The sequence below is a fragment of the Rutidosis leptorrhynchoides genome, chromosome 6 (genome assembly GCF_046630445.1).
Source record: "Rutidosis leptorrhynchoides isolate AG116_Rl617_1_P2 chromosome 6, CSIRO_AGI_Rlap_v1, whole genome shotgun sequence".
Classification (NCBI taxonomy): Eukaryota; Viridiplantae; Streptophyta; class Magnoliopsida; order Asterales; family Asteraceae; genus Rutidosis; species Rutidosis leptorrhynchoides.
In genome coordinates, this window is record NC_092338.1 from 248,851,939 (window position 1) to 248,876,974 (window position 25,036).

General features: G+C 35.8%; 1 non-coding gene across 1 annotated transcript; it reads left to right on the forward strand.

Moving 5' to 3' along the window:
* Nucleotides 1-17,438: 17,438 nt before the first annotated feature.
* On the forward strand, nucleotides 17,439-17,545 carry LOC139856704 (small nucleolar RNA R71). Its single transcript, XR_011762167.1, has one exon. It is a non-coding gene; the product is annotated as a small nucleolar RNA R71 (small nucleolar RNA).
* The last annotated feature ends 7,491 nt before the right edge of the window (nucleotides 17,546-25,036 follow it).

Sequence of the window (25,036 nt, forward strand, 5' to 3'; positions counted from 1 at the left end):
AGTTCTCTTCAGAATTTCTCTTATTTAGTTCTGCTCCTTCATCATTTTTTTTTAGACTTCATCTCGAGAAACTTTTTGCCGGTAAACTTTTTCAAGACCTTTGCCATGATACTTGAGAGGTTTATAACATTGGGTTTTCGGAAGGAATCTCGTTTTCTGGATTTTCTGAGAAATAGTAAAGGTGATATGGATGTGGTGGTGGAGTAGAAGTAGCGGAGGTGTGGAAGGCTTATGTTTGACAAATGGGTAGCTATTTTGATTACAACCGAATCACGCTTTGCTGCTTGGAGATGTAGATCTAAAGCAAGTTCTGATTCTAAGAACAGACATCGGCACTCTCAACGGAAAATAGTGAAGCATTAAAGATGAATGCTGGTCTTATTTGGGGTGCCTCACCATAATCAATTTAGGTCTATAATGCCTTAGTCATACAATGCTCTATTAGAGATTTCAGTCTAACAAGAATTCTACCTTACTTAAGCCTTTTTATTGACAAACGTTTTAGGTTTTCAAAAATACTTTTTCGAAAAGGGTTTCTTTTGCACAAAAAAAATTTGAAATTTGGCTTAAGGACTTGGAATCTTCGTAATGGGTTATTATGATATAGCATAAAAAGATACCAACATCCCATACTTAGACGAACATTGTCCTCAATGTTCCTAGTGTATCCCACACTTAGGAGTTTTAGTTGAAGATTTGGGAGTGTCTGTCTAGTGTTTTAATTAGGTGTTATCCCACACTTAGTGATAAGCTAGGATGCGGTATGGTTTGAATCTTGAGCTAGTAGCGAAAAGAAAGAAATACCCTTATCAGATGCAGCTAGTTTCCTTTCTTCTTTATCAGCTCATTTGACATCCTTTATTCTTCTACTCTACTTTATTGCACGGGTTACCTCCCGAGAAGCACTTTTGTTTAAGGTCGTTGGCTCGACCGTAGTGATTCTTCAAAAAGAAAACATTCCTCATTGATGGTTGTGATCTTGGTCTTCTTGAGGGAATGTGAGTCTTAGTGGATAAGTCATGAGAAAGTGTCGGACCAATAGTGGTAACAAGTCCGGTACTTCTCTTGAAGATCTTCTTAACGATAAGTAGTGCGCAGTTTCGGCTCTTGATAAGTCTTGAAGTCCGATGAGAATGTGATCCACTGCTCTGTTGGTTGACCCATAAATGTCAATCATGGTAGCAGTGCTGGTGTTGATGATTTCTCTGACGGGATGCTCATTTCGGAGGTCTTCAAACAATGTCAGAAACTGTATCTTTAGAATCTCGAAGTCTTCAAAACGGTGATCTCCACAGTAAGAGTCTGTAGCTTTGCACAGATTAGTTAAGAGACGAAGCTGGAAAGAAGTGAACAGTAATCCTGATCCGAGTATCAATTTCATCGTCTTTGAGTATATCTCCCGACATCCAGCTTTAAATATGAAACTAGGATCTGTAGATTCATGGAAGATACGTGATAGCTGCTTCGTAACATAGGTGGTAATGTTGACTCAATCTAGTTCAAGATGAGAGAACGGATTGTTTCGTCTTGCTTCCTCCATAACAGCATCTCGTAACTCTTTGATAATCAGATCAGCGTGGTGATCAAATGTTACTTGCAAATCAGAGTGATAAGTCGGGCGGCCGGTGGAAAGATCCATATGCTTCCGGATGAGAGTCAGTAGTGCTCGTTCGTTTCATGATAACGGAAGTGCAGATCCATCTAAGGCATTATAAACCTTAGAGTAAATGATCTTCTGATCTCGACAGAATCTTGTTTCGAGAATAGTGCGAACTACTGATTATTCTCTCGTTTCCTTTCTTTGTGATAGATATGATCGTGAAGAGAATTGATAAAGTCCTGAATATGTTCTTCTAGAATTTCAACATCATTGTCTTCTCTTCCGAGATAGAGGTGGTGCTCTTCTCTGATAGCCATGATTCGTTCTGTTAAGCGTAGCAAAAAATCAATGGTTGACTTTCGGATGGCTTTGAGAATGTCTTCAAATTCATTGGTATCATTAATGAAGGTAATCATGTCTGCATGTGTGGATATAACCGGAATTTGATCTGGAGAAGAGTCCGGCTCCCCTTGATTTACTTCGGTTGGAGAGAGTGTGTGTTAGTCAGAATGTCTTCATGACGCTCTTCCTCGTCATCATCGGTATCCGGTTCCTCTGAGGATGCGTCTGATGAACGGGTTTCTTCAGTATTCTGATTCTCCACTTTGATACTTACATGATCAATTTCTATATCCTTTGTAGTGACGCGAACTTTTCCATGTTTATATATATTAATTGAGATTGATATTTATATTACTAAATGTTTCCAACGTGTTAAGCAATCAAACTTGTTAAGACTTGATTAAATGAAATAAGTTTCATATAGACAATTGATCACCCAAGTTGACCGGCGATTCACGAACGTTACAAAATTGTGAAAACTACATGTTGTGGTATATATAGACATATATATATGGTTGACATGAGATTATGATGAGTAAGTATCTCACTAAGTATATTAACAATGTGTGATATACAAAAGAAATGAGATTACTAAGTTAAGAAACTCGAAATGATATATATAACGATTATCGTTATGATAACGTCTACTAAATACATATGTATCATATTAAGATATTGATACACTATATTTAACATGATAAAATGATATTTAAATATATCATTAAGTGTGTTAACAATGAACTACATATGTAAAAACAAGACTACTAACTCAAGAATTACGAAACGAGACTTATATGTAACGATTATCGTTGTAACGATATTTTAATGTATATATATCATACTAAGAGATATTCATACATCATAATATCATGATAACATAATAATTTAACATCTCATTTGATATAATAAATATTGGGTTAACAACATGAATTGAGATCGTTAACTTAAAGGTTTCAAAACAACACTTACATGTAACGACTAACGAAGACTTAAAGACTCCATTAGAATGTATATACATGTTGTGTTTTGATATGTATTCTTACACTTTTGAAAGACTTCAAGATACATATCAAAGTACTTCTACATAAAAAAAATGCTTACAATTACATCCTCGTTCAGCTTCATCAACAATTCTACTCGTATGCACCCGTATTCGTACTCGTACAATACACATCTTTTAGATGTATGTACGATTGGTATATACACTCCAATGATCAGCTCTTAGCAGCCCATGTGAGTCACCTAACACATGTGGGAACTATCATTTGGAAACTAGCATGAAATATCTCATAAAATTACAAAAATATTACAATCATTCATGACTTATTTACATGAAAACAAAATTACATATCCTTTATATCTAATCCATATACCAACTACCAAAAACACCTACAAACACTTTCATTATTCAATATTCTTCATCTAATTGATCTCTCTCAAGTTCCATCTTCAAGTTCTAAGTGTTCTTCATAAATTCCATAAGTATAGTTTCATAAAAATCAAGAATACTTCCAAGTTTGCAAGTCTACTTCCAAGCTTTCTAATCCATTCCAAGTAATCATCTAAGATCAAGGAACCTTTGTTATTTATAGTATTTTATCTTTCTAATTCAAGGTAATATTCATATTCAAACTTGGATTCAATTTCTACAACTATAACAATCTTATTTCGAGTGAAAATCTTACTTGAACTGTTTTCGTGTCATGATTCTGCTTCAAGAACTTTCAAGCCATCCAAGGATCCTTTGAAGCTAGATCCATTTTTCTCATTTCCAAAAGTTTTATCCAGAAAACTAGAGGTAGTAATGATGTTCATAACATCATTCAATTCATACATATAAAGCTATCTTATTCGAAGGTTTAAACTTGTAATCACTAGAACATAGTTTAGTTAATTCTAAACTTGTTCGCAAAGAAAAGTTAATCCTTCTAACTTGACTTTTAAAATTAACTAAACACATGTTATATATCTATATGATATGCTAACTTAATGATTTAAAACCTGGAAACACGATGAACACCATAAAATCGGATATACGCCGTCGTAGTGAAACCGGAGGCTGTTTTGGTTTGGATAATTAAAAACTATGATAAACTTTGATTTAAAAGTTGTTCTTCTGGGAAAATGATTTTTCATATGAACATGAAACTATATCTAAAAATCTTGATTAAACTCAAAGTAAAAGTATGTTTTTCAAAATGGTCATCAAGATGTCGTTCTTTCGACGGAAATGACTACCTCTTTAGTAATTGACATGTAACTTAAATTTCTGACTATAAACCTATACTTTTTATGTTTGGATTTTTAAATTAGAGTTCAATATGAAACCATAGCAATTTGATTCACTCAAAACGGATTTAAAATGAAGAAGTTATGGGTAAAACAAGATTGGATAATTTTGATCTTTTTAGCTACGGGAAATGTTTAACAAATCTATACAAATCATATCCTAGCTAACTTATATTGTATTATACATGTATTCTAATATATTATGTAATCTTGGGATACCATAGACACGTATGTAAATGTTTTGACATATCATATCGACCCATGTATATATATTATTTGGAACAACCATAGACATTCTATATGCAGTAATGTTGGAGTTAGCTATACAGGGTTGAGGTTGATTCCAAAAATATATATACTTTGAGTTGTGATCTAGCTGGAGACGTGTATACACTGAGTCGTGGATTGATTCAAGATAATATATATCGATTTATTTTTGTACATCTAACTGTGGACAACTAGTTGTAGGTTACTAACGAGGACAGCTGACTTAATACACTCAAATCTTTAAAACATAATAAAAATGGTTGTAATTATATTTTGATCATGCTTTGATATATATGTACATATTTGTATAGGTTCGTGAATCGATCCGTGGCCAAGTCTTATTTTCGGGGAAGGAAATATCTGTGAAAGTTATAGTCCCACTTTTAAAATCTAATATTTTTGGGATGAGAATACATGCATGTTTTATAAATGATTTACAAAATAGACACAAGTACGTGAAACTACATTCTATGGTTGAATTATCGAAATAGAATATGCCCCTTTTTATTAAGTCTGGTAATCTAAGAATTAGGGAACAGACACCCTAATTGACGCGAATCCTAAAGATAGATCTATTGGGCCTAACAAACCCCATCCAAAGTACCGGATGCTTTAGTACTTTGAAATTTATATCATATCCGAAGGGTGTCCCGGAATGATGGAGATATTCTTATATATGCATCTTGTTAATGTCGGTTACCAGGTGTTCACCATATGAATGATTTTTATCTCTATGTATGGGATGTGTATTGAAATATGAAATCTTGTGGTCTATTGTTATGATTTGATATATATAGGTTAAACCTATAACTCACCAACATTTTTGTTGACGTTTAAAGCATGTTTATTCTCATGTGAATACTAAGAGCTTCCGCTGTTGCATACTAAAATAAGGACAAGATTTGAAGTCCATGTTTGTATGATATTGTGTAAAAACTGCATTCAAGAAACATATGTCGATGTAATATATTTCTATTGTAAACCATTATGTAAAGGTCGTGTGTAAACAGTATATTTTAGATTATCATTATTTGATAATGTACGTAATGTTTTTAAAACCTTTATTGATAAAATAAAGGTTATGGTTGTTTTAAAAATGAATGCAGTCTTTGAAAAACGTCTCATATAGAGGTCAAAACCTCGCAACGAAATCAATTAATATGGAACGTTTATAATCAATATGAACGGGACATTTCAGTTGGTATCAGAGCGTTGGTCTTTGAGAACCAAAAAATTTGCATTAGTGTGTCTTATTGAGTTTGTTAGGATGCATTAGTGAGTCTGGACTTCGACCGTATTTTCTTTAAAAATGATTGCTTAACATTTTTGTTGGAACTATATATTATTAACATATAAATATTATGTGATATATTAATCTATTAACATGTTTGATATTGTGTGATAGATGTCTACCTCTAGCACAAATCCCATTGACTCACCTAATAATAACGAAGAGTCGAATATATATTGGCAAGATTCACAAGTTCCCGAAGAACCGGAAGAAGAGGAAACAGAACTGGAAGAAGAGGAACTGAAAGAAGAGGAACCAGAAGAAGAGGAACCGGAAGAAGTAGAGGTTTCGGAGGGGGGAATAGTAGGAACCACAGAAAACCGGTCAAATAAAAGAAAATCCTCAACTAATGGACCAAAGTTAATAATGGTCAATGGTGTTTCCTCTAAGGAAGTAAAATATTGGGAAAATTACCAATTTTCTGATGAATCGGATCCTGATGAGGATTCCGATGACGTTAAAGAAATTACCCCGACCCAATTTAATGAGGCAAAAGAAAATAATAAGGGAAAAGGCATCAAAATAGAGAAATCTGATTCCGACCCCGATGAACTTTATATGTTACGTCAACACCTGTATTTTCAATATCGTGACAATAACCCAGGAACCTCTAAACCACCAGGTTTTTCTAAACCAATGTGGAGACGACGACTCGTATTAGAGGAACATCATATATCCCTAGGAAATTAGCAAAACGAACCAAGTCCAAAGAAGAAGAAACGAGTGAGTCGGATTAAAGAGTTGTAATCATGTTGTGTAATATATGTAATATAGTGTGCTTGTACTTTTATGTTCTATGTAAAAATTGCTTGTATGGTTTGTTAATTATCTTTTACGAATCTAATCCTTGTCTATTTTACAGTATAAAAGCAAAATGGACGTTAAGGGTAGACAACCGAATATTTTAGAAGACCTACCAGAGGATATGATTGAGGAAATCTTGTCTAGAGTTGGTCAGAATTCATCAGCACATTTAGTTATGGCGAAATTAACTTATCAAACATTTGAAAGACTTTCCAGAAATGCCTTAGTTTATAAAAGGCTTTCCATTGATAGGTGGGGTATATCACATTGGGGAGACCGTAAGTTACGCCGTGTTTTTTTAAAGCGTTAAATGCGGGGAACCCAAATGCAATTTTACGCTACGGGTTGAGAACCTATTTTGACTCAACATATCCTAACATAGGATTTCATGAGTTAGAAAGAGCTTCTAACATGCAACATAAAGAAGCATGTTATGCTTACGGGTTAATAATGTTCGCTTCTCATCAAATTGAGAAAAAGAACATTGGGTTGCAACTTTTAAATAAAACATTCCCACAAGTGATGGACTCGGTAGTTGAGATGAGAAACAAGGTTTTTAGATTATTACGGGGCTGTTGGACATTACGAAACCCTCATCCTTTTGACGACATTACAACATGCTGTCTTGTCAACGGTCACAACGGTTATGTTCCACAAGACCAAGGATGGGAAGTAGTCATAGTAAAACCAGAATGCATGACTTGTTTCTGGACTTATGAATTATGCGTCTTTATTTCCTTTGCTGAACAACTTGCGTATTAACTAGATTTATCTTCAAAACTGTCCTGTATCATAGTGTATTATATTTCATGTTATATGTAATATAGCGAAGTTGTAAGTTTGAAGAATATTTGTATGTGATATATTCTTATAATCAGTTTTTCATATGGAATTGTAGTAGTTGAATTGTATATTAGATACTAAGTATGAACTTAACGGGTAGGTAATACCCGAATTTAAACTTATAAAACGCTAATATGAAGAAAAAGCTTTTATAAATGAGTTCATATTATGCTACGAGATACTATTGACTACTCTTAATATTCTGTATGATTAAATTGTTTCATTTGACTATTTTGAAGGAAATGGCACCGACTACTCGACACACCTTGAATATGAGCGAAGAGGAATTTCGTGCCTTTCTTGCTTCAAACATAGCCGCAGTACAGGCCGCACTACATACCAACAATAACTCTGAATCTAGCAATACAGCTAACGGCGCAAGAAATCGTGTAGGATGCTCCTACAAGGAATTTACTGTCTTCAAACCTTTAGAATTTGATGGGACCGAAGGACCAATCGGATTGAAACGGTGGACCGAGAAAGTTGAATCGGTGTTTGCCATAAGTAAGTGTGCTGAAGGAGACAAATTGAAGCACGCTATGCATACCTTCACAGGTATTGCGTTAACATGGTGGAATACCTATCTAGAGCAAGTGGGACAAGATGCTGCTTACGCGCTACCATGGTCAGCATTCAAGCAATTGATGAACGAGAAGTACCGTCCCAGAATCGAGGTCAATAAGCTCAAGTCAGAACTTAGAGGGTTACGAGCACAGGGATTTGATATTACTTCGTACGAAAGACGATTCACAGAATTGTGCCTATTGTGTCCGAGAGCATTCGAAGATGAGGAAGAGAAGGTCGACGCGTTTGTGAAAGGGTTACCAGAGAGAATCCAAGAAGATATAAGTTAACACGAGCCTGCCTCCATACAAAAGGCATGTAGAATGGCTCACAAACTAGTGAACCAGATTGAGAGAAGAATTAAAGAACAGGCGGCCGAAGAGGCCAACGTGAAGTTAGTCAAAAGATAGTGGGAGGAAAATGGTGATAAGAGTCACCAAAACAACAACAACTATCCCAACAATCGCAACATCAATCGCAACTACAACAAATGGCACAACAACAACAACAACAACAACAACAACTACTACAACAATCATCCCAATAATAATAACAACCGCAACAACAACAACAATCAGAAGCAGCTATGCCAAAGGTGTGAAAAGTATCACTCGGGGTTCTGCACCAAATTTTGCAACAAGTGTAAAAGAAATGGTCATAGCGCAGCGAAGTGTGAGGTCTACGGATCAGGGGTTAACATAAAGAAAGAAACAAATGGTGTCGGAACGAGTAATGGCGGAGCAAGTAGTGTCGGAGCAAGTTTTGCCAATGTAGTTTGTTATATATGTGGAAAACCGGGCCACATTATTAGAAATTGCCCGAACTAGGAGAACACGAATGGACAAGGCCGCGGAAGAGTTTTCAATATTAATGCGGCAGAGGCACAGGAAGACCCGGAGCTTGTTACGGGTACGTTTCTTATTGACAATAAATCTGGTTACGTTTTATTTGATTCGAGTGCAGATAGAAGCTATATGAGTAGAGATTTTTGTGCTAAATTAAGTTGTCCATTGACGCCATTAGATAGTAAATTTTTACTCGAATTAGCAAACGATAAATTAATTGCAGCAGATAATATATGTCGGAATCGAGAAATTAAACTGGTTAGCGAAACATTTAAGATTGATTTGATACCAGTAGAGTTAGGGAGTTTTGATGTGATAATCGGCATGGACTGGTTGAAAGAGGTGAAAGCAGAGATCGTATGTTACAAAAATGCAATTCGCATTGTACGAGAAGAAGGAAAACCCTTAATGGTGTACGGAGAAAAGAGCAATGCGAAGCTAAATCTTATTAGTAATTTGAAGGCGCAAAAGTTAATAAGAAAGGGTTGCTATGCTGTTCTAGCACACGTCGAGAAAGTACAAACTGAAGAAAAGAGCATCAATGATGTTCCCGTCGCAAAAGAATTTCCCGATGTATTTCCGAAAGAATTACCGGGATTACCTCCACACCGATCCGTTGAATTTCAAATAGATCTTGTACCGGGAGCTGCACCAATAGCTCGTGCTCCATACAGACTCGCACCCAGCGAAATGAAGGAACTTCAAAGCCAATTACAAGAACTTCTAGAGCGTGGTTTCATACGACCAAGTACATCACCATGGGGAGTTCCTGTTTTGTTTGTCAAAAATAAGGATGGTACATTTAGGTTGTGTATTGACTACAGAGAGTTGAATAAACTTACCATCAAAAACCGTTATCCACTGCCGAGAATTGACGACTTATTTGATCAACTACAAGGCTCGTCGGTTTATTCAAAAATCGATTTACGTTCTGGATATCATCAAATGCGAGTAAAGGAGGATGATATTCCAAAAACTGCTTTTAGGACGCGTTATGGTCATTACGAGTTTATGGTTATGCCGTTTGGATTGACTAACGCACCAGCTGTGTTCATGGACCTTATGAACCGAGTGTGTGGACCATATTTTGACAAGTTTATCATTGTTTTCATCGATGACATACTTATTTACTCAAAGAATGATCAAGACCACGAAGAACATTTGAGAAAAGTGCTAGAAGTATTGAGGAAAGAAAAACTGTACGCTAAGTTTTCAAAGTGTGCATTTTAGTTAGAAGAAGTTCAATTCCTCTGTCAAATAGTGAACAAAGAAGGTATCCAGGTGGACCCAGCAAAGATCGAAACCGTTGAACAGTGGGAAACCCCAAAAACTCCGAAACATATACGTCAATTTTTAGGATTGGCTGGTTACTACAGAAGATTCATCCAAGATTTCTACAAAATAGCAAAACCCTTGACTGCATTAATGCATAAAGGGAAGAAATTTGAATGGAAGGATGAACAAGAGAAGGCGTTTCAGTTATTGAAGAAAAAGCTAACTACGGCACCTATATTGTCATTGCCTGAAGGGAATGATGATTTTGTGATTTATTGTGACGCATCAAAGCAAGGTCTCGATTGTGTATTAATGCAACGAACGAAGGTGATTGCTTATGCGTCTAGACAATTGAAGATTCACGAGCAAAATTATACAACTCACGATTTGGAATTGGGTGCTGTTGTTTTTGCATTAAAGACTTGGAGGCATTATTTATATGGGGTCAAAAGTATTATATATACCGACCATAAAAGTCTCCAACATATATTTAATCAGAAGCAACTGAATATGAGACAACGCAGGTGGATTGAACTGTTGAATGATTATGATTTTGAGATTCGATACCACCCGAGGAAGGCGAATGTGGTAGCCGATGCTTTGAGTAGAAAGGACAGAGAACCTATACGGCTAAAAGCTATGAATATAATTATTCGTACTAACCTTACTACTCAAATAAAGAGGCGCAACAGGGGGTTGTAAAAGAAGGAAAGTTGAAGAATGAGATACCCAAAGGATCAGAGAAACATATTAATAATCGGGAAGACGGAACTCGATATAGGGTTAATAGAATTTGGGTACCAAGGTTTGGAGATGTGATAGAAATGGTACTTAAAGAAGCACATAAAACCAGATATTCAATACATCCCGGAGAGGGGAAGATGTATAAAGATCTCAAGAAACACTTTTGGTGGCCGGGTATGAAAGCCGATATTGCTAAATATGTTGGAGAATGTTTGACGTGTTCTAAGGTCAAAGCTGAACATCAGAAACCATCAGGTCTACTACAACAACCTGAAATTCCAGAATGGAAATGGGAAAACATTACCATGGATTTCATTACTAAATTGCCAAGGACTGCAAGTGGTTATGATACTATTTAGGTAATAGTTGATCGTCTCACCAAGTCATCACACTTCCTGCCAATGAGAGAAGATGACAAACTGGAGAAGTTGGCGCGATTGTATTTGAAGGAGGTTGTCTCCATACATGGAATACCCGTCTCTATTATCTCTGATAGGGATGGTAGATTTGTTTCAAGGTTCTGGCAGACATTGCAACAAGCATTGGGGACTCGTCTAGACATGAGTACTGCCTATCATCCACAAACTGATGGGCAGAGCGAAAGGACGATACAAACGCTTGAAGACATACTACGAGCATGTGTCATTGATTTCAGAAACAGTTGAGATCGACACCTACCGTTAGCAGAATTTTCCTACAACAACATTTATCATTCTAGTATTAAGATGGCTCCGTTTGAGGCACTTTATGGTAGAAAGTGCAGGTCTCCGATTTGTTGGAATGAAGTGGGGGATAAACAGATTCCGGGTCCGGAGATAATACAAGAAACTACCGAGAAAATCATCCAAATTCAACAACGATTGAAAACCGCCCAGAGTCGACAAAAGAGTTACGCGGACAGTAAAAGAAAAGATATAGAGTTTGAAATTGGAGAAATGGTCATGCTTAAGGTTTCACCTTGGAAAGGTGTTGTTCGATTTGGTAAATGGGGAAAACTAAATCCAAGGTACATTGGACCATTCAAGATTATAGATCGTGTCGGACCAGTAGCTTACTAACTGGAACTACCTCAACAACTTGCGGCTGGACATAACACTTTCCACGTCTCGAATTTGAAGAAATATTTTGCTAAAGAAGATCTCACTATTCCGTTGGAAGAAATCCAAATCAATGAAAAACTTCAATTCATTGAAGAACCCGTCGAAATAATGGATCGTGAGGTTAAGAGACTTAAGAAAAACAAGATACCGATTGTTAAGGTTCGATGGAATGCTCGTAGAGGACCCGAGTTCACCTGGGAGTGTGAAGATCAGATGAAGAAGAAATACCCGCATCTATTTCCAGAAGATTCGTCAACACCTTCAACAGCTTAAAATTTCGGGACGAAATTTATTTAACGGGTAGGTACTGTAGTGACCCGAACTTTTCCATGTTTATATATATTAATTGAGATTGATATTTATATAACTAAATGTTTCCAACGTGTTAAGCAATCAAACTTGTTAAGACTTGATTAAATGAAATAAGTTTCATATAGACAATTGATCACCCAAGTTGACCGGCGATTCACGAACGTTACAAAATTGTGAAAACTACATGTTGCGGTATATATAGACATATATATATATATGTTTGACATGATATTATGATGAGTAAGTATATCACTAAGTATATTAACAATGTGTGATATACATAAGAAATGAGATTACTAAGAAACTCGAAATGATATATATAACGATTATCGTTATGATAACGTCTACTAAATACATATGTATCATATTAAGATATTGATACACTATATTTAACATGATAAAATGATATTTAAATATATCATTAAGTGCGTTAACAATGAACTACATATGTAAAAACAAGACTACTAACTCAAGAATTACGAAACGAGACTTATATGTAACGATTATCGTTGTAACGATATTTTAATGTATATATCATATTAAGAGATATTCATACATCATAATATCATTATAACATAATAATTTAACATCTCATTTGATATAATAAACATTGGGTTAACAACATGAATTGAGATCGTTAACTTAAAGGTTTCAAAACAACACTTACATGTAACGACTAACGAAGACTTAACGACTCCATTAGAATGTATATACATGTTGTGTTTTGATATGTATTCTTACACTTTTGAAAGACTTCAAGACACATATTAAAGTACTTGTACTTAACAAAAATGCTTACAATTACATCCTCGTTCAGGTTCATCAATAATTCTACTCGTATGCACCCGTATCCGTACTCGTACAATACACATCTTTTAGATGTATGTACTATTGGTATATACACTCCAATGATCAGCTCTTAGCAGCCCATGTGAGTCACCTAACACATGTGAGAACCATCATTTGGCAACTAGCATGAAATATCTCATAAAATTACAAAAATATTAGTAATCATTCATGACTTATTTACATGAAAACAAAATTACATATCCTTTATATCTAATCCATATACCAACGACCAAAAACACCTCCAAACACTTTCATTCTTCAATTTTCTTCATCTAATTGATCTCTCTCAAGTTCCATCTTCAAGTTCTAAGTGTTCTTCATAAATTCCATAAGTATAGTTTCATAAAAATCAAGAATACTTCCAAGTTTGCAAGTCTACTTCCAAGCTTTCTAATCCATTCCAAGTAATCATCTAAGATCAAGGAACCTTTGTTATTTACAGTAGGTTATCTTTCTAATTCAACGTAATATTCATATTCAAACTTCGAATCAATTTCTACAACTATAACAATCTTATTTCGAGTGAAAATCTTACTTGAACTGTTTTCGTGTCATGATTCTGCTTCAAGAACTTTCAAGCCATCCAAGGATCCTTTAAAGCTAGATTCATTTTTCTCATTTCCAGTAGTTTTATCCAGAAAACTTGAGGTAGTAATGATGTTCATAACATCATTCGATTCATACATATAAAGCTATCTTATTCGAAGGTTTAAACTTGTAATCACTAGAACATAGTTTAGTTAATTCTAAACTTGTTCGCAAACAAAAGTTAATCCTTATAACTTGAATTTTAAAATCAACTAAACACATGTTCTATATCTATATGATATGCTAACTTAATGATTTAAAACCTGGAAACACGATGAACACCATAAAATCGGATATACGCCGTCGTAGTGAAACCGGGGGCTGTTTTGGTTTGGATAATTAAAAACTATGATAAACTTTGATTTAAAAGTTTTTTTTCTGGGAAAATTATTTTTAATATGAATATGAAACTATATCCAAAAATCTTGGTTAAACTCAAAGTGAAAGTATGTTTTTCAAAATGGTCATCAAGATACCTCTTTAGTAATTGGCTTGTAACTTAAATTTTTGACTATAAACCTATACTTTTTCTGTTTGGATTCTTAAATTAGAGTTCAATATGAAACCATAGCAATTTGATCCACTCAAAACGGATTTAAAATGAAGATGTTATGGGTAAAACAAAATTGGATATTTTTGATCTTTTTAGCTACGGGAAATGTTTAGCAAATCTATACAAATCATATCCTAGCTAGCTTATATTGTATTATACATGTATTCTAATATATTATGTAATCTTGGGATACCATAGACACGTATGCAAATGTTTTGACATATCATATCGACCCATGTATATATATATTTGGAACAACCATAGACACTCTATATGCAGTAATGTTGGAGTTAGCTATACAGGGTTGCGGTTGATTCCAAAAATATATATACTTTGAGTTGTGATCTAGCCTGAGATGTGTATACACTGGGTCGTGGATTAATTCAAGATAATATATATCGATTTATTTCTGTACATCTAACTGTGGACAACTAGTTGTAGGTTACTAACGAGGATAGCTGACTTAATACACTCAAATCTTTAAAACATAATAAAAATGGTTGTAATTATATTTTGATCATACTTTGATATATATGTACATATTTGTATAGGTTCGTGAATCGATCCGTGGCCAAATCTTATTTCCGGGGAAGGAAATATCTGTGAAAGTGAGTTATAGTCCCACTTTTAAAATCTAATATTTTTAGGATTAGAATACATGCAGGTTTTATAAATGATTTACAAAATAGACACAAGTACGTGAAACTGCATTCTATGGTTAAATTATCGAAATCGAATATGCCCCTTTTTATTAAGTCTGGTAATCTAAGAATTAGGGAACAGACACCCTAATTGACGCGAATCCTAAAGATAGATATATTGGGCCTAACAAACCCTATCCAAAGTACCGGATGCTTTAGTACTTCGAAATTTATATCATATCCGAAGGGTGTCCCGGAATAATGGGGATATTCTTATATATGCATCTTGTTAATGTCGGTTACCAGGTGTTCACCATATGAATGATTTTTATCTCTATGTATGGGATGTGTATTGAAATATGAAATCTTGTGGTCTATTGTTACGATTTGATATATATAGGTTAAACCTATAACTCACCAACATTTTTGTTGACGTTTAAAGCATGTTTATTCTCAGGTGAATACTAAGAGCTTCCACTGTTGCATACTAAAATAAGGACAAAATTTGAAGTCCATGTTTGTATGATATTGTGTAAAAACTGCATTCAAGAAACATATGTCGATGTAATATATTTCGATTGTAAACCATTATGTAATGGTCGTGTGTAAACATTATATTTTAGATTATCATTATTTGATAATCTACGTAATGTTTTTAAAACCTTTATTAATAAAATAAAGGTTATGGTTTGTTTTAAAAATGAATGCAGTCTTGGAAAAACGTCTCATATAGAGGTCAAAACCTCGCAACGAAATCAATTAATATGGAACGTTTATAATCAATATGAACGGGACATTTCATCCTTAACCTCAGCCTTGTCGTTCTTCTTTTTGAAGCGAATGATTAAACTGTGATCTGCCATTTCAAGCCTCATTATTTCTTCATGACGCTCAATGCTTGGAACGGGTGTTATCGCAGTTTCTTTTACGTCTTCCATTTCCACTTCCTCTTCAGATTCCTCCTCTTCCTCTATTTCTTTGCTTGGACCCTCTTCTTCCATTTCTTGGTCGTTTACAGACTGTGATTCGACACCCATCTCGATATCATCGGCTGATGGTAATGACTCATCATCGGAAGTCATCCGTCTGGTGGAAATAGCAAACATCTCTGCCTGTCCAGAAAGATTGGTTGGTCGGTCAATTTTGAAGGTAACGCTCTCCCCATGTGATCGTAAGATCATGGTTTGATTGTACACATCAATGACAGTCCTAGCCGTATTCATGAAAGGTCTTCCTAACACTATTGGTGTGTGTAGATCTTCCTTAATATCCATTACTACGAAATCCGTAGGATACAAGAATTTGTCGACTTTCACCAAGACGTTCTCAACTATGCCCTTAGGATATCGAATTGTATGATCGGCAAGTTGGATTGTCATTTTGGTTGGTGACAAGTCTCCTAACTCTAATCTCTTGTAGAGAGAGTAGGGGATTAGGTTAATACTTGCTCCTAAATCCGCTAGCGCATGAATGGTTCCAGATTGGTAGATTAAACATGGGAAAACGAATCGGCCCGTATCTCCTAGCTTAGGTGGTAGAGAGTTTCTGAGTAATGCAGAGCATTCTTCACTCAGTGGAATTTTGTTAGAGTCTGGTATCCTCTCCTTTGTAGATAGAAGCCTTCGGATGTATCTATTCAGGTTGGGAACTTTGGACATAGTGTCCAAGAATCTTCCATCTAGTTTGAAGGAATCAAGCTTGGATGGTTCTTCTACTTCTTCTATGCGGGGATTCTGGATAGTATTACTTGGCAATCTTCCCTGCGGTCGGGTTTCAAGGCGTTGTGATAACTATCCGAGCTGCGTTTCTAAACTTTTGAGCAGAGCCAATTTATTTCTCATTAGTATCTCCGTCTGATCTTGTCTGGTTACAGTTCTCTGATTTAACTATTGTTATCCTTGGATGAACTGAATTAACTGATTATCAGCTCCAAGAGTGGGGTTAGCTGCTTTTGTAATCTGGGTGGTAGGGAATTCTCCTCAACTGGGGGACTAGTGAGGGGAAGTGGTTGATTATAGGTCAATTGAGATTGTTGGGTTGGATAAGGTGGATAGCGATAGCGGAAAGGTTGATTGCTTCGCTGAAATTGATTAACCCTTGGTGGTTGATTGAATCCGGGATTTGTTGGACGAGCTGGGTATTGAACGTAACAGACTGAACCGTCAGGGTTTTTGTACTCAACTTGATAGTCTTCAGTAGTTTGTGGGTTGGTACAATTAACACAAGCCTGAGCTTGGTTAACCTGCTGCTGTTGCGTCTTCAATTCTCCAAGTTGCTTTGCAAGAGATTCCATCTTATCCGTGAGGGATTTGATGGCCTCCGTTTGATTGTTAAGTGCAGAGAGTGGGGCAGATGATGAAGTTGTTTCACCACTGTTCCAGTCATGATGATGCATCATCATGTTCTCGAGCAATTCCCATGCTTCATCTGCAGTTTGGTTCATCAGATTCCCTTGAGCTGCTGCATCGATCGTCGTCCTATGATTTACCGTAAGACCATTGTAGAAGGTACAGATTTGGGCTGACCGTTCTAACTGGTGATTAGGGCATTTCTTCAGCAGGGTTTTGAAACACTCCCATGCAGTGTAAAGAGATTCATCATAACTTTGTTTGAAGTTAATGATGTCATTCTTCAGTTTGGTTTGTTTTGAAGGAGGGAAATATTTGGTTAGGAATTTAGTCGCCATCTCTGTCCATGACGTGATGGAATCTTTTTCCAGTCCTTCAAACCAAGTTTGAGCATGATGAGTGAGAGAATAGGGGAACAAGTATAGCCGGACTATATCTTGTCCTATCCCTGGCTGTTTGTAGGAGTTCGAAAGAGATATGAATTTATCAAGGTGAGAATTAGGATCGTCATTCAGTAATCCATGAAACTGACAGCTATTTTGAATGAGCTGGATGATGTAATGTTTTAACTCGAACGAGTGTCCTTGAATCTCTAGAAATCTGATTGGTCCTCCACGACCTTCAATCGAGGGTTTGGTGTTTTCTGCTAAAGTAACGCGTAACGCCATTTGGTTTCTGATTCGTGCTTCTTTGCGTGCTTTAGAGATTATTGTGTCTGGATCAGGTACGAATAACAACGGCCCTGGTCTAGATCGGGTTTGGGTCATACACTAGGTATGCCTTTTTATTTTTAATTTTTCTCAAATAAGCTAAATTATAATAAGCTAGACTAAACTAATCTAATTCTAAGGTAATCGAATTTAATCTAAGGCAATCTAAGGTAATCTAAAGTAATCTAATCTAATTAACTAACTATCCTATGGTGGAATATGCTTTTGGTTCTGGCTACTGATTCCCTGGTATTTCGGTAACAAAGTTCCGCACAAACTATTTAACAAACCAAGTGGCCAGGCCGACTACGGAGAGGCAGGATCCTTTTGGTCCCAATAAAATTGGCGACTGTTCAGATAATCCAATAACAAAGTCCGTGTATAATTGTCTTTCTTAGACACCACTAAATGCTTATGAATAAGTTTGATTGAAAACAGTATTGACTGATACCAGTTCCCCAGCAGCGGCGCCAAAAACTAGTAGGTATCTTGATATGGCCGAAACGGACGGTTTTAATTATGCGGTGTCGTTAGGCCTCGGCTCGCCAGGATCAGCCACTCGTAGGAGAGGGTACTATTTTAAATTTATATTTAGCGGGGCCTAAATCTTACTACTCCTTATAAGTAAGGGAAGTATGACCTAGAGTCGTATTTTTGAGATATCAGTAACATCAAACCTATATTGTAACCTAAGATAGTTAGGGAGTAGTGAATATTTATTTTTGGGATTTTCTAGTTTATAAGATAGATAAAGTAAATGCGATAAAATTTTTAATTCAGATAAGGTTAGAGGTGCATACTATGACTTCATCAGTTATTCTGCCGAGATTATGGAATGCTGGCTCATGAATAGGCAGAGGCCTTGTATTCATTACACTTGTCATAAATGCCCCTGTCATAAGACATTGTTGGGATTTAACAAGTTCCATAATGTATAAAACATTTTATGAATCAAATTAAAGCGGAAGCATGAAAATATTACCGATTGAACTTGTTAATCTTTAACCTTTTAAAGTTAAATCCTAATTAGGATCAAGTTGTGAAACATACTTACAAACTACAAGTAAGAAAGGAGTTTATACCTTCTCCAAGCTAGGTAGTCAGTGATGAAGATGATGATGATGAGTGGAGCTCCAAAACAATGAAACCTCAAGAGATAATACCCCAAACCTTGCACCAACACCTTGTACTTTGGTTAGGATTTAATTTACACTTGAGAATAAGCTTGCAAAAAGAAAATGAACCCACTTCTTGGCTTAGAAGGTCACGGCCAGCAAGCCAAAAAAAAAACAGCAGAATTTTGCAAGTTAACTTGATATCTTTTTAATGCAAGTGTGTTTTTTACAAAGAGTCTAGTCTTGCATGTATATGGAATGGGAATTCTCTTTGACCAAGATGGAATCTCTAGCATGCTTCATCCAATTCCAAGGCCACTCCCTCCTTTTATAAAATAATACTTGACATTATTTATAAACTTGCATCTTTTATAAACTTGTTTTGTAAAATTAAATTTTATAAAACAAATTTTATAAACTTACATTTTATAAATTATGTTAACATTATTTATAAAACTAATAAAATTCCATACCATATGTTATGTATACTTTATTTTATAAAACCAATTTTATAAAATGCAACATAACATAATTAATTATTTAACCTATAAATAATTAAATCCTTATTATATAAATCATTCCATGATTTATATATATATATATATATATATATATATATATATATATATATATATATATATACATATCAAGTGTTATTTAAGAAACCATTTTTCTTAAAGTTCAAGTGTCGCGTATTTAATCAACGATCCAACCGCTAAAATCAAATACGATTAAGGTGTCGGTGAGCTTGTTATTGGGTATGACCCGACTTGGATCAAAACATATTAGCCACGTTAATTTAATATGTCTCTCGGGCATACGAAATACCTTCAATCTCCCACTTGCACGAGAAACATAAGAAATTAATGCAAGTGATGGATACCACCTAACGACCGTCCATCACCCCCAATATGTTATGACTTTTGCCATTCAATAACATCATCCCTTTCGAGTTCCCATCTCGAATATGAATAGGTGAATCTTTTCATTACATCCTTTCGTCCTAGATGTCATGTTAAATCCAAGAGACACAGAGTGATCACTCTCTTTTAGATTTAACTTTATCAGGCCTTAGACATCTGACTCTCAACGAATAAGAGGGACAAATTCCATCTTGACTACATACGTCCTAAATATGTACCTTGCATTATGCCTGAGCTCTTCCTTGTGAACTACCATGTTTCAGAATAGCGAAGGAAAGAATCAAGGCACAATAATTGGTAAATATCCGAACCCAATATGTATCTCAGGTCAGAGGATACAATGATATTCACCTTTACTCAAGATTACATGTGATCAACCACAAATGCTCCATTTAGTAAGTCTTGAGGGCGGGTCTTCCAATATTTGTATCCCACAAATATCTATGAACCTTGGTTGCAACCTTGCACCACATTCATCCCGTGAATGTATACCAATCCGAGTTCATAATAGTCTAAACCTCACATTTGCTCCCATAAATGTGATCGACTACGGAATTTAGAATAATTACTTATTCATGGATAAAATATGCAAAATAGGAACATAACTCAAAATAAATTAACACCATAATTATATTAATGAGTTTGAACAATTTCGTTCCATTACAATACTTAAAACAGATCATGGCCAATCACTAGAATATCAAAGCCCTAATGCACAAACATGTCCTGCATGTTTAGATCCATGTAAGAGCTTCGTGAGAGGATCCGCTATATTAAGATCTGTGTGAACTTTGCGAATACATATCTTTCCCTTTTCAACTTCATCCCTTATGTAGTTGAATCTCCGCTCAATGTAACGGGTCTTTTGGTAAGCACGAGGTTCCTTGATTTGAGCAATCGCACCCTCGTTGTCACAAAAGATCTCAAGAGGGTCCTGAATGGAAAGGACTACTCCTAAGTCATCAATGAATTTCTTCATCCATGCAGCTTCCTGAGCTGCCAATGATGCGGCGATGTACTCCGACTCTGTAGTGGATAAGGCAACAACATCCTGTTTTGAACTCTTCCAAGAGACCGCACCTCCATTTAATGTGAAGACATAACCGGATTGTGATCGAGAATCATCACGATCAGTTTGGAAGCTCGCGTCCACGTAACCTTTTACAGCGAGCTCCTCCTCACCAGACCCATATATTAGAAACATATCCTTAGTCCTCCTAAGGTATTTCAATATACTTTTAACAGCAATCCAATGACTGTTTCCTGGGTTATTCTGGTATCTACTTGTCAGGCTAAGAGCGCATGACACATCCGGTCTAGTGCATATCATTGCATACATGATTGACCCAATAGCAGACGCATATGGGAGTTTCTTCATTCTTTCTTGTTCATCTTTTGTGGTGGGACACTGAGATGAACTAAGGAGCTAACCTCTTTGAATAGGTACCAAACCTTTCTTAGAGTTCTCCATCTTGAACCTTTTCAAGATCTTTTCAATGTATGCACTTTGATTCAAGCCTATCAGTTTCTTGGATCTATTCCTGTAGATCCCAATCCCCAAAATGTATTGTGCTTCTCCAAGATCCTTAATGGAGAAGCATTTACTTAGCCAAGTTTTACTCCTTGCATTGCCGGAATATCATTTCCAAATAATAATATATCATCCACATATAATACAAGGAACATGATAGTGCTCCCACTAGCTTTCTTATATACACAAGCTTCATCACCATTTTTAATGAAGCTAAATATCTCGGCTTCCTCATTAAAACGATGATTCCACATTCTAGATGCTTGCTTCAATCCGTAGATTGACTTCTTTAACTTGCATACCTTTTTAGGATATTTTAGATCAATAAAACCTTCAGGCTGAACCATATAGACATCTTCCACAAGATATCCATTTAGGAAAGCAGTCTTGACATCCATTTGCCATATTTCATAATCATAATGAGCAGCAATGGCAAGTAATATCCTAATAGACTTTAGCATTGCTACAGGCGAAAAAGTTTCATCATAGTCAACCCCTTGAGTTTGAGTGAAACCTTTTGCTACAAGTCTAGCTTTATATGTATCCAAGTTTCCATGTATGTCGGTTTTCATTTTGAAAAGCCATTTACAATCAACCAGCCTAGAGCCAGGAGGTTGCACAACAAGTTCCCAAACTTGGTTGTCATACATGGATTGCATCTCAGCGTTCATGGCTTCCTGCCATTTATCTTTATCAATCCTTGACAAAGCATCTTGGTAGTTTGTGGGTTCATCCAAATCTGTAACATCCCGCGTTTTTCCGTTAAATTTATTTTAATACCGTCTTTTTTTTAATAACATCTTTCGTCACCTATATTCGTACACTTCGTTAACTAATGTTCTTGATAATCCCGTTACTCAATTACAACATCTCTCGTTAACTTGTGTTTTAAAAATATTCGATCGGTTAATTCCCGCACCCGACTACAAACTTGAGGGACTAAACTCGCCAAAGAGCCAAACTAGTTGACTAGGTCAACTAGTCAACTCCATCCTCCTCCATTCATTTTCATCTCCACCATCTTCATTACTTCCATCTTTTCTCTCAACCTTCAAACAAAATATTCATCATCTAATTTCGATTTAGCAAGCAAACATCAAAACAAACTACATATTCTTGATCCTCTCATCATCCTCTACGATTTGATACTAACTTCATTGATTTTGGGTAACATTTCTAAAACTCTAGATTTCTTTAAATTCGTGCTTTTGACTTGAAATGTTGTTAGTTAGTGTCTATGGCTCGTGTATAACATGAATATATGATTTGTATGCTCGATCTTGATGTTTTGGTGTAACTAGCTTGAAAATGAAAAGTGTATGCTTAATCTTTGATTTTGGATGATCAAATGTGTTAGATTGTTAAAGTTCATGTTTTAAAAGTGTTACTAGCATCATTAGCTTCATGTTGATGTATAGATTGATTAAAGAAACTTCATAAACGTGATTATTGATTTTGTGAACTTTTGGTTAGGGTTTGATAGCTTTAAAACGAACTTTTGATGCGTTGAATGCTCGTTAATGTTATTAATAAGTGTTTAGTTGTATTACATGTTTGATTACCTTCAAAACGGCATATCATATGTATAAATTGGATTCCCGGAACTTGAAATGCATTTGATGAACCTAAACTTTGATTTTGAACGCTTAACGACCATTCAACGAGGTTTCTGTTGTCTTAAATGATGATTTTGATTAATGATATGTGGTTAGTTTTATTCCTTGTCGAAATAGCTTTCCGATGATATAAAATACATGTTTTAATTGTTTGCGGATCATAAAATGTGATTGTTTGTGTTTTGGTTCGTCCATTTGAGGAATTCAGCAAACAGACCCTGGATGCCAATTGGGACGCCGCCCCGACTTTTGGGACGCCGTCCCACTCTTCATATTGGGACGCCGTCCTGATTTTGGGACGCCGTCCCACTCTTCATATTGGGACACCGTCCTGATTTTGGGACACCGTCCTGATACACTAAAATGGGCTGTTTTGCTTGGTCATTTGACGTAAAATGTTTGATATGCTACGGACCTCCGATTAACATGAAACTTGGCCAACATGCTCATATATGATTATATAACTTAGAAAAATTATCGGATACCCGACCCGACCCCGTTGACTTTGACTTTGACCAAGTTTGACTTTTAGTCAAACTTAACAAAACACTTATGCAATCGTTCTAGTCTTTCTTTTATACTTGATTCTTGCATGAAACTTGACAACGTGATTCACATGCTATACTTTTCGAGTCGTAACGAGCCATAGGACTAATTGAACACATTTCACCCGACCTTGTGTCGTAACCGGTAATTGATATAACTTACTTGTTTAGGTCAAGGCTAAGCAACTTTCATGCACACGTTTACTTTGTGAAGTACATTTATACTCGTACACTCGAGGTGAGATCATAGTCCCACCTTTTCAACAAATTTTTATACTTTTAAATTGTGGGCTGAGAAACATATACTTTGTTACATTTTGTACTACTTACTTCTATACTTTGAACACAAGTACAAGGAAAACAAACATTCCACAGCGAGTTAGAACAAAAATCCTCAATTCGATTATCATTAGTTACACTTGCAGGGTGTAAGCGAGAACTTATATTGTGTGGCCATACGGGTTTGACAAACCCTCATTACGGACGGTTCGCTACCGTCTACGGATGAAATATATTTTCGAGAAACAGTGTATGTTCTAACACTATTGTGATGGGGTTCTATGGAAGGAAACGTTAAGTCTTGATAATTGGGTGCTCGCGAACAATACTTTTGGAATGCAAACGATTTTGATAATCAACTATGGGAATACTAAATCTTGTGGTTCAAAAACAACGTTTACAAATACATCTATGATTTCACCAAAGTTTTTCGTTGACAGTTTTCTATATGTTTCTCAGGTTCATACATGGCTATTTGATACATGCTTCCGCGTACACTCATACTTGCTTGGGGTCAAGCATACATGCATACACTCTGATTTCTTGCTTGGAGTCAAGCATACATACATGCATACGCTAGTGATAGCACCTTTGGATTCAAACATATTGTTTACATACTTACGCTATTTATAGCAACCGTGACTTTCAACTTATATTGTGTCGCAAGTTTATTTCATTTATACATTATACTTTTGTAAACTTAAACTTGTTGTCGATCCATTTGGTAAACTAAACTTTGTAAGTCTTGTACTTTTCAAATGAATGCGACATAATTTTGGTCAAACGAGTCTCATATAGGGACTACGACCACGTAACGGGACCTAAGATAGCGGCGCTGTCAATGACGATTTTGTCGGGTCGCTACAGATGGTATCAGAGCGTTGGTTGTAGGGAACTAGGATATGCATTAGTGTGTCTGACAGAGTCGTTAGGACGCATTAGTGAATCTAGACTACAACCGGATAGTTAACCATTGCATTCTGACATACATTTGCTATAGATAGCACTTACTTGACTACTTGTGCATTATACTTGAATCATTCTTAGGCAAACTTCTTAATG